This window comes from Acipenser ruthenus, chromosome 55, assembly GCF_902713425.1.
Source record: "Acipenser ruthenus chromosome 55, fAciRut3.2 maternal haplotype, whole genome shotgun sequence".
NCBI classification, from domain to species: Eukaryota; Metazoa; Chordata; class Actinopteri; order Acipenseriformes; family Acipenseridae; genus Acipenser; species Acipenser ruthenus.
In genome coordinates, this window is record NC_081243.1 from 7,417,959 (window position 1) to 7,425,458 (window position 7,500).

The 7,500-nt window shown below is 47.3% G+C and overlaps 16 non-coding genes across 16 annotated transcripts in view; 8 read left to right on the plus strand and 8 right to left on the minus strand.

Moving 5' to 3' along the window:
* Window positions 1-675: 675 nt before the first annotated feature.
* Window positions 676-747, plus strand: trnap-ugg (transfer RNA proline (anticodon UGG)). The gene has a single exon. It is a non-coding gene; the product is annotated as a tRNA-Pro (tRNA).
* Window positions 748-877: 130 nt separating this feature from the next.
* On the plus strand, window positions 878-949 carry trnad-guc (transfer RNA aspartic acid (anticodon GUC)). The gene has a single exon. It is a non-coding gene; the product is annotated as a tRNA-Asp (tRNA).
* A 76-nt stretch (window positions 950-1,025) lies between these two features.
* On the minus strand, window positions 1,026-1,096 carry trnag-gcc (transfer RNA glycine (anticodon GCC)). The gene has a single exon. It is a non-coding gene; the product is annotated as a tRNA-Gly (tRNA).
* A 450-nt stretch (window positions 1,097-1,546) lies between these two features.
* Window positions 1,547-1,618, minus strand: trnap-cgg (transfer RNA proline (anticodon CGG)). The gene has a single exon. It is a non-coding gene; the product is annotated as a tRNA-Pro (tRNA).
* Window positions 1,619-2,665: 1,047 nt separating this feature from the next.
* On the plus strand, window positions 2,666-2,737 carry trnap-ugg (transfer RNA proline (anticodon UGG)). Its single transcript has one exon. It is a non-coding gene; the product is annotated as a tRNA-Pro (tRNA).
* A 128-nt stretch (window positions 2,738-2,865) lies between these two features.
* trnad-guc (transfer RNA aspartic acid (anticodon GUC)) lies at window positions 2,866-2,937 on the plus strand. Its single transcript has one exon. It is a non-coding gene; the product is annotated as a tRNA-Asp (tRNA).
* Window positions 2,938-3,012: 75 nt separating this feature from the next.
* trnag-gcc (transfer RNA glycine (anticodon GCC)) lies at window positions 3,013-3,083 on the minus strand. Its single transcript has one exon. It is a non-coding gene; the product is annotated as a tRNA-Gly (tRNA).
* Window positions 3,084-3,534: 451 nt separating this feature from the next.
* trnap-cgg (transfer RNA proline (anticodon CGG)) lies at window positions 3,535-3,606 on the minus strand. The gene has a single exon. It is a non-coding gene; the product is annotated as a tRNA-Pro (tRNA).
* A 1,036-nt stretch (window positions 3,607-4,642) lies between these two features.
* On the plus strand, window positions 4,643-4,714 carry trnap-ugg (transfer RNA proline (anticodon UGG)). Its single transcript has one exon. It is a non-coding gene; the product is annotated as a tRNA-Pro (tRNA).
* A 130-nt stretch (window positions 4,715-4,844) lies between these two features.
* trnad-guc (transfer RNA aspartic acid (anticodon GUC)) lies at window positions 4,845-4,916 on the plus strand. The gene has a single exon. It is a non-coding gene; the product is annotated as a tRNA-Asp (tRNA).
* Window positions 4,917-4,992: 76 nt separating this feature from the next.
* trnag-gcc (transfer RNA glycine (anticodon GCC)) lies at window positions 4,993-5,063 on the minus strand. The gene has a single exon. It is a non-coding gene; the product is annotated as a tRNA-Gly (tRNA).
* A 450-nt stretch (window positions 5,064-5,513) lies between these two features.
* Window positions 5,514-5,585, minus strand: trnap-cgg (transfer RNA proline (anticodon CGG)). The gene has a single exon. It is a non-coding gene; the product is annotated as a tRNA-Pro (tRNA).
* Window positions 5,586-6,601: 1,016 nt separating this feature from the next.
* On the plus strand, window positions 6,602-6,673 carry trnap-ugg (transfer RNA proline (anticodon UGG)). The gene has a single exon. It is a non-coding gene; the product is annotated as a tRNA-Pro (tRNA).
* Window positions 6,674-6,803: 130 nt separating this feature from the next.
* trnad-guc (transfer RNA aspartic acid (anticodon GUC)) lies at window positions 6,804-6,875 on the plus strand. The gene has a single exon. It is a non-coding gene; the product is annotated as a tRNA-Asp (tRNA).
* A 77-nt stretch (window positions 6,876-6,952) lies between these two features.
* On the minus strand, window positions 6,953-7,023 carry trnag-gcc (transfer RNA glycine (anticodon GCC)). Its single transcript has one exon. It is a non-coding gene; the product is annotated as a tRNA-Gly (tRNA).
* A 452-nt stretch (window positions 7,024-7,475) lies between these two features.
* Window positions 7,476-7,500, minus strand: part of trnap-ugg (transfer RNA proline (anticodon UGG)) — a 73-nt gene continuing 48 nt past the window's right edge. Inside the window, exon 1 of the tRNA in view lies at window positions 7,476-7,500. This exon is cut by the window's right edge and continues 48 nt beyond it. This is a non-coding gene — a tRNA (tRNA-Pro).

Consider the following 7,500-nt stretch of genomic DNA (forward strand, 5'->3'; position numbering starts at 1 on the left):
GCAGTCCCACTACTGGTGCGACACGGGGGTTTTGACCTGCTCCGTTCCCGACCTGGGCCGGTTCACCCCTCCTTAGACGACCTGGCATTCACGAGCTCCCCCAGAAATGCCATGTCGATGCCGTGCTAAGTGCGGACTCCCGATCGGCACAGCCAGTTGCAGCACAGAGCTCCCGTGCTCAAGCGATCCGCCAGCCTCAACCTGCCCCTGTAGCTGGCATTACAGACACACGCCACGGCGCCCGGCGTGAGCGAGAGCGGCTAGAAGGCAATTCAAATCCCCTTGTCTGAAATGAGAGCGAGAGTACTCGTGCAGTTCTCCACTGACGTGGCAGCTTTTAATGCCGATTGCATTAAAAGCATTGCCGGGTCCTGCTGTAGCGGTAAAACACTGTGACCAGATGAATGAATTGAAAAAGTGTTACGTGAAACACATGTGAATCCTAGTTTTCGTGCTGCGAATTTAAAAAAAAAAAAAAAAAAAAAAAAAAAAAAAGCAGCACTATAAGAATGCCAAAAAATAAAGAAGGTTGCGTTGGCGAGTATTAAGCCCCCCCTCCTCTGAGGTGCCAGCAGCATTCCGCACCGGCAGACGGAACGGGACTCTGGTCATGCTGCACTTATTTTGCTGCCAGAGACTGAATCACGCGTCGGCCGCCGGATAAAACCGAAAGCTGGCTCGTTGGTCTAGGGGTATGATTCTCGCTTTGGGTGCGAGAGGTCCCGGGTTCAAATCCCGGACGAGCCCGTTTTTTTTTTTTTTTAATTGTTTTGTACTATACTGTTTTCGATCCGTAAACCATTAAGCTCAGCAGGCAGTTTTGACTTAGACGCTTTGCAACTAAATGCGTTGCCATAGTGGCAGGGAGCGTGTGCCTTCCTCGTTAGTATAGTGGTCAGTATCCCCGCCTGTCACGCGGGAGACCGGGGTTCAATTCCCCGACGGGGAGATTTTTTTTTTTTTTTTTACTGATTGAAGGCAGGTGCGTGTGGCTGTAATTGTATACATAAAGTAAAAAAGAAGGTTGCATTGGCCGGGAATCGAACCCAGGCCTCCCGCGTGGCAGGCGAGAATTCTACCACTGAACCACCAATGCTTGCTGGACGTTTGCTTGAGGTTTGCTTGAGGTAGGTAATGTATTGGCAGCATCTAGTGCAGTGTGAAAAGATGAATTAACCCGTTCTAGTGCTAGATTGTACATGTACACAAACAATTGTACCTGCAAAATGCCCATCTGTTACACTAGTTTTGTGGTTGTTTTAAACTACATACCAAAAAAAAAAAAAAAAAACAAGCACATGCGTTACCAAAATAAACAGTGCTGTATAAACTACAGAAACTCGATGCTGAATGGTTTTATAGTCTGTTACGTCAGAATTGTGTTTAATGCATAAGCAGTTGCTTTGCAGACTCAACAAAGACTGCAGTCCTCGTTTAACCATTGTGCAATCAGCCCTTGGTCGCTGTGATATTGTTCATGGAATTTGAGCGTGCGTATCGGCAATGCATAGTAATTGGAAAAGTGTAATACAAAAGAATTAAAAACGGGCTCGTCCGGGATTTGAACCCGGGACCTCTCGCACCCGAAGCGAGAATCATACCCCTAGACCAACGAGCCAGCGCCTGCCACTGTTGTGGTCCCCCGAGTTTCCAAAGAAGTGCAGACCTAGCTGTTCTGTTAGATGGGAGACGTTTTTCTATTGGGTGTACCTGTCGAGACCACTGTAATTTTGCCGTGTCTCCGAGCTGTGTGCTGTTGCCTGTTTGGGCCGTCTGACTTCTTTAACTGGCGGCTAGCATTTCTATGTTCATCGAGAAGCGGTCGCTATAAATGAGGAAAGTAGTTTAGGTGGGATTTCGTTTTGATATGTTTGGAATGGATCAGTTAGTCAGCATGTACTTCAAAAAATAAATAGAAAAAAAAGGAGGCTGGGTTTCGTTGTTTTGCAAAGGATGCACTGCAACATCCGCTCACAGGAGCAGTCCCACTACTGGTGCGACACGGGGGTTTTGACCTGCTCCGTTCCCGACCTGGGCCGGTTCACCCCTCCTTAGACGACCTGGCATTCACGAGCTCCCCCAGAAATGCCATGTCGATGCCGTGCTAAGTGCGGACTCCCGATCGGCACAGCCAGTTGCAGCACAGAGCTCCCGTGCTCAAGCGATCCGCCAGCCTCAACCTGCCCCTGTAGCTGGCATTACAGACACACGCCACGGCGCCCGGCGTGAGCGAGAGCGGCTAGAAGGCAATTCAAATCCCCTTGTCTGAAATGAGAGCGAGAGTACTCGTGCAGTTCTCCACTGACGTGGCAGCTTTTAATGCCGATTGCATTAAAAGCATTGCCGGGTCCTGCTGTAGCGGTAAAACACTGTGACCAGATGAATGAATTGAAAAAGTGTTACGTGAAACACATGTGAATCCTAGTTTTCGTGCTGCGAATTTAAAAAATAAAAAAAAAAAAAAAAAAAAAAAAAAAAAAAAAAAGCAGCACTATAAGAATGCCAAAAAATAAAGAAGGTTGCGTTGGCGAGTATTAAGCCCCCCCTCCTCTGAGGTGCCAGCAGCATTCCGCACCGGCAGACGGAACGGGACTCTGGTCATGCTGCACTTATTTTGCTGCCAGAGACTGAATCACGCGTCGGCCGCCGGATAAAACCGAAAGCTGGCTCGTTGGTCTAGGGGTATGATTCTCGCTTTGGGTGCGAGAGGTCCCGGGTTCAAATCCCGGACGAGCCCGTTTTTTTTTTTTTAATTGTTTTGTACTATACTGTTTTCGATCCGTAAACCATTAAGCTCAGCAGGCAGTTTTGACTTAGACGCTTTGCAACTAAATGCGTTGCCATAGTGGCAGGGAGCGTGTGCCTTCCTCGTTAGTATAGTGGTCAGTATCCCCGCCTGTCACGCGGGAGACCGGGGTTCAATTCCCCGACGGGGAGATTTTTTTTTTTTTTTTACTGATTGAAGGCAGGTGCGTGTGGCTGTAATTGTATACATAAAGTAAAAAAGAAGGTTGCATTGGCCGGGAATCGAACCCGGGCCTCCCGCGTGGCAGGCGAGAATTCTACCACTGAACCACCAATGCTTGCTTGACGTTTGCTTGAGGTTTGCTTGAGGTAGGTAATGTATTAGCAGCATCTAGTGCAGTGTGAAAAGATGAATTAACCCGTTCTAGTGCTAGATTGTACATGTACACAAACAATTGTACCTACAAAATGCCCATCTGTTACACTAGTTTTGTGGTTGTTTTAAACTACATACCAAAAAAAAAAAAAAAACAAGCACATGCGTTACCAAAATAAACAGTGCTGTATAAACTACAGAAACTCGATGCTGAATGGTTTTATAGTCTGTTACGTCAGAATTGTGTTTAATGCATAAGCAGTTGCTTTGCAGACTCAACAAAGACTGCAGTCCTCGTTTAACCATTGTGCAATCAGCCCTTGGTCGCTGTGATATTGTTGTTCATGGAATTTGAGCGTGCGTATCGGCAATGCATAGTAATTGGAAAAGTGTAATACAAAAGAATTAAAAACGGGCTCGTCCGGGATTTGAACCCGGGACCTCTCGCACCCGAAGCGAGAATCATACCCCTAGACCAACGAGCCAGCGCCTGCCACTGTTGTGGTCCCCCGAGTTTCCAAAGAAGTGCAGACCTAGCTGTTCTGTTAGATGGGAGACGTTTTTCTATTGGGTGTACCTGTCGAGACCACTGTAATTTTGCCGTGTCTCCGAGCTGTGTGCTGTTGCCTGTTTGGGCCGTCTGACTTCTTTAACTGGCGGCTAGCATTTCTATGTTCATCGAGAAGCGGTCGCTATAAATGAGGAAAGTAGTTTAGGTGGGATTTCGTTTTGATATGTTTGGAATGGATCAGTTAGTCAGCATGTACTTCAAAAAATAAATAGAAAAAAAAGGAGGCTGGGTTTCTTTGTTTTGCAAAGGATGCACTGCAACATCCGCTCACAGGAGCAGTCCCACTACTGGTGCGACACGGGGGTTTTGACCTGCTCCGTTCCCGACCTGGGCCGGTTCACCCCTCCTTAGACGACCTGGCATTCACGAGCTCCCCCAGAAATGCCATGTCGATGCCGTGCTAAGTGCGGACTCCCGATCGGCACAGCCAGTTGCAGCACAGAGCTCCCGTGCTCAAGCGATCCGCCAGCCTCAACCTGCCCCTGTAGCTGGCATTACAGACACACGCCACGGCGCCCGGCGTGAGCGAGAGCGGCTAGAAGGCAATTCAAATCCCCTTGTCTGAAATGAGAGCGAGAGTACTCGTGCAGTTCTCCACTGACGTGGCAGCTTTTAATGCCGATTGCATTAAAAGCATTGCCGGGTCCTGCTGTAGCGGTAAAACACTGTGACCAGATGAATGAATTGAAAAAGTGTTACGTGAAACACATGTGAATCCTAGTTTTCGTGCTGCGAATTTAAAAAAAAAAAAAAAAAAAAAAAAAAAAAAAGCAGCACTATAAGAATGCCAAAAAATAAAGAAGGTTGCGTTGGCGAGTATTAAGCCCCCCCTCCTCTGAGGTGCCAGCAGCATTCCGCACCGGCAGACGGAACGGGACTCTGGTCATGCTGCACTTATTTTGCTGCCAGAGACTGAATCACGCGTCGGCCGCCGGATAAAACCGAAAGCTGGCTCGTTGGTCTAGGGGTATGATTCTCGCTTTGGGTGCGAGAGGTCCCGGGTTCAAATCCCGGACGAGCCCGTTTTTTTTTTTTTTTAATTGTTTTGTACTATACTGTTTTCGATCCGTAAACCATTAAGCTCAGCAGGCAGTTTTGACTTAGACGCTTTGCAACTAAATGCGTTGCCATAGTGGCAGGGAGCGTGTGCCTTCCTCGTTAGTATAGTGGTCAGTATCCCCGCCTGTCACGCGGGAGACCGGGGTTCAATTCCCCGACGGGGAGATTTTTTTTTTTTTTTTTACTGATTGAAGGCAGGTGCGTGTGGCTGTAATTGTATACATAAAGTAAAAAAGAAGGTTGCATTGGCCGGGAATCGAACCCGGGCCTCCCGCGTGGCAGGCGAGAATTCTACCACTGAACCACCAATGCTTGCTTGACGTTTGCTTGAGGTTTGCTTGAGGTAGGTAATGTATTGGCAGCATCTAGTGCAGTGTGAAAAGATGAATTAACCCGTTCTAGTGCTAGATTGTACATGTACACAAACAATTGTACCTGCAAAATGCCCATCTGTTACACTAGTTTTGTGGTTGTTTTAAACTACATACCAAAAAAAAAAAAAAAAAACAAGCACATGCGTTACCAAAATAAACAGTGCTGTATAAACTACAGAAACTCGATGCTGAATGGTTTTATAGTCTGTTACGTCAGAATTGTGTTTAATGCATAAGCAGTTGCTTTGCAGACTCAACAAAGACTGCAGTCCTCGTTTAACCATTGTGCAATCAGCCCTTGGTCGCTGTGATATTGTTCATGGAATTTGAGCGTGCGTATCGGCAATGCATAGTAATTGGAAAAGTGTAATACAAAAGAATTAAAAACGGGCTCGTCCGGGATTTGAACCCGGGACCTCTCGCACCCGAAGCGAGAATCATACCCCTAGACCAACGAGCCAGCGCCTGCCACTGTTGTGGTCCCCCGAGTTTCCAAAGAAGTGCAGACCTAGCTGTTCTGTTAGATGGGAGACGTTTTTCTATTGGGTGTACCTGTCGAGACCACTGTAATTTTGCCGTGTCTCCGAGCTGTGTGCTGTTGCCTGTTTGGGCCGTCTGACTTCTTTAACTGGCGGCTAGCATTTCTATGTTCATCGAGAAGCGGTCGCTATAAATGAGGAAAGTAGTTTAGGTGGGATTTCGTTTTGATATGTTTGGAATGGATCAGTTAGTCAGCATGTACTTCAAAAAATAAATAGAAAAAAAAGGAGGCTGGGTTTCGTTGTTTTGCAAAGGATGCACTGCAACATCCGCTCACAGGAGCAGTCCCACTACTGGTGCGACACGGGGGTTTTGACCTGCTCCGTTCCCGACCTGGGCCGGTTCACCCCTCCTTAGACGACCTGGCATTCACGAGCTCCCCCAGAAATGCCATGTCGATGCCGTGCTAAGTGCGGACTCCCGATCGGCACAGCCAGTTGCAGCACAGAGCTCCCGTGCTCAAGCGATCCGCCAGCCTCAACCTGCCCCTGTAGCTGGCATTACAGACACACGCCACGGCGCCCGGCGTGAGCGAGAGCGGCTAGAAGGCAATTCAAATCCCCTTGTCTGAAATGAGAGCGAGAGTACTCGTGCAGTTCTCCACTGACGTGGCAGCTTTTAATGCCGATTGCATTAAAAGCATTGCCGGGTCCTGCTGTAGCGGTAAAACACTGTGACCAGATGAATGAATTGAAAAAGTGTTACGTGAAACACATGTGAATCCTAGTTTTCGTGCTGCGAATTTAAAAAAAAAAAGCAGCACTATAAGAATGCCAAAAAATAAAGAAGGTTGCGTTGGCGAGTATTAAGCCCCCCCTCCTCTGAGGTGCCAGCAGCATTCCGCACCGGCAGACGGAACGGGACTCTGGTCATGCTGCACTTATTTTGCTGCCAGAGACTGAATCACGCGTCGGCCGCCGGATAAAACCGAAAGCTGGCTCGTTGGTCTAGGGGTATGATTCTCGCTTTGGGTGCGAGAGGTCCCGGGTTCAAATCCCGGACGAGCCCGTTTTTTTTTTTTTTTAATTGTTTTGTACTATACTGTTTTCGATCCGTAAACCATTAAGCTCAGCAGGCAGTTTTGACTTAGACGCTTTGCAACTAAATGCGTTGCCATAGTGGCAGGGAGCGTGTGCCTTCCTCGTTAGTATAGTGGTCAGTATCCCCGCCTGTCACGCGGGAGACCGGGGTTCAATTCCCCGACGGGGAGATTTTTTTTTTTTTTTTTTACTGATTGAAGGCAGGTGCGTGTGGCTGTAATTGTATACATAAAGTAAAAAAGAAGGTTGCATTGGCCGGGAATCGAACCCGGGCCTCCCGCGTGGCAGGCGAGAATTCTACCACTGAACCACCAATGCTTGCTTGACGTTTGCTTGAGGTTTGCTTGAGGTAGGTAATGTATTGGCAGCATCTAGTGCAGTGTGAAAAGATGAATTAACCCGTTCTAGTGCTAGATTGTACATGTACACAAACAATTGTACCTGCAAAATGCCCATCTGTTACACTAGTTTTGTGGTTGTTTTAAACTACATACCAAAAAAAAAAAAAAAAAACAAGCACATGCGTTACCAAAATAAACAGTGCTGTATAAACTACAGAAACTCGATGCTGAATGGTTTTATAGTCTGTTACGTCAGAATTGTGTTTAATGCATAAGCAGTTGCTTTGCAGACTCAACAAAGACTGCAGTCCTCGTTTAACCATTGTGCAATCAGCCCTTGGTCGCTGTGATATTGTTGTTCATGGAATTTGAGCGTGCGTATCGGCAATGCATAGTAATTGGAAAAGTGTAATACAAAATAATTAAAAACGGTCTCGTCCGGGATTTGAACCCG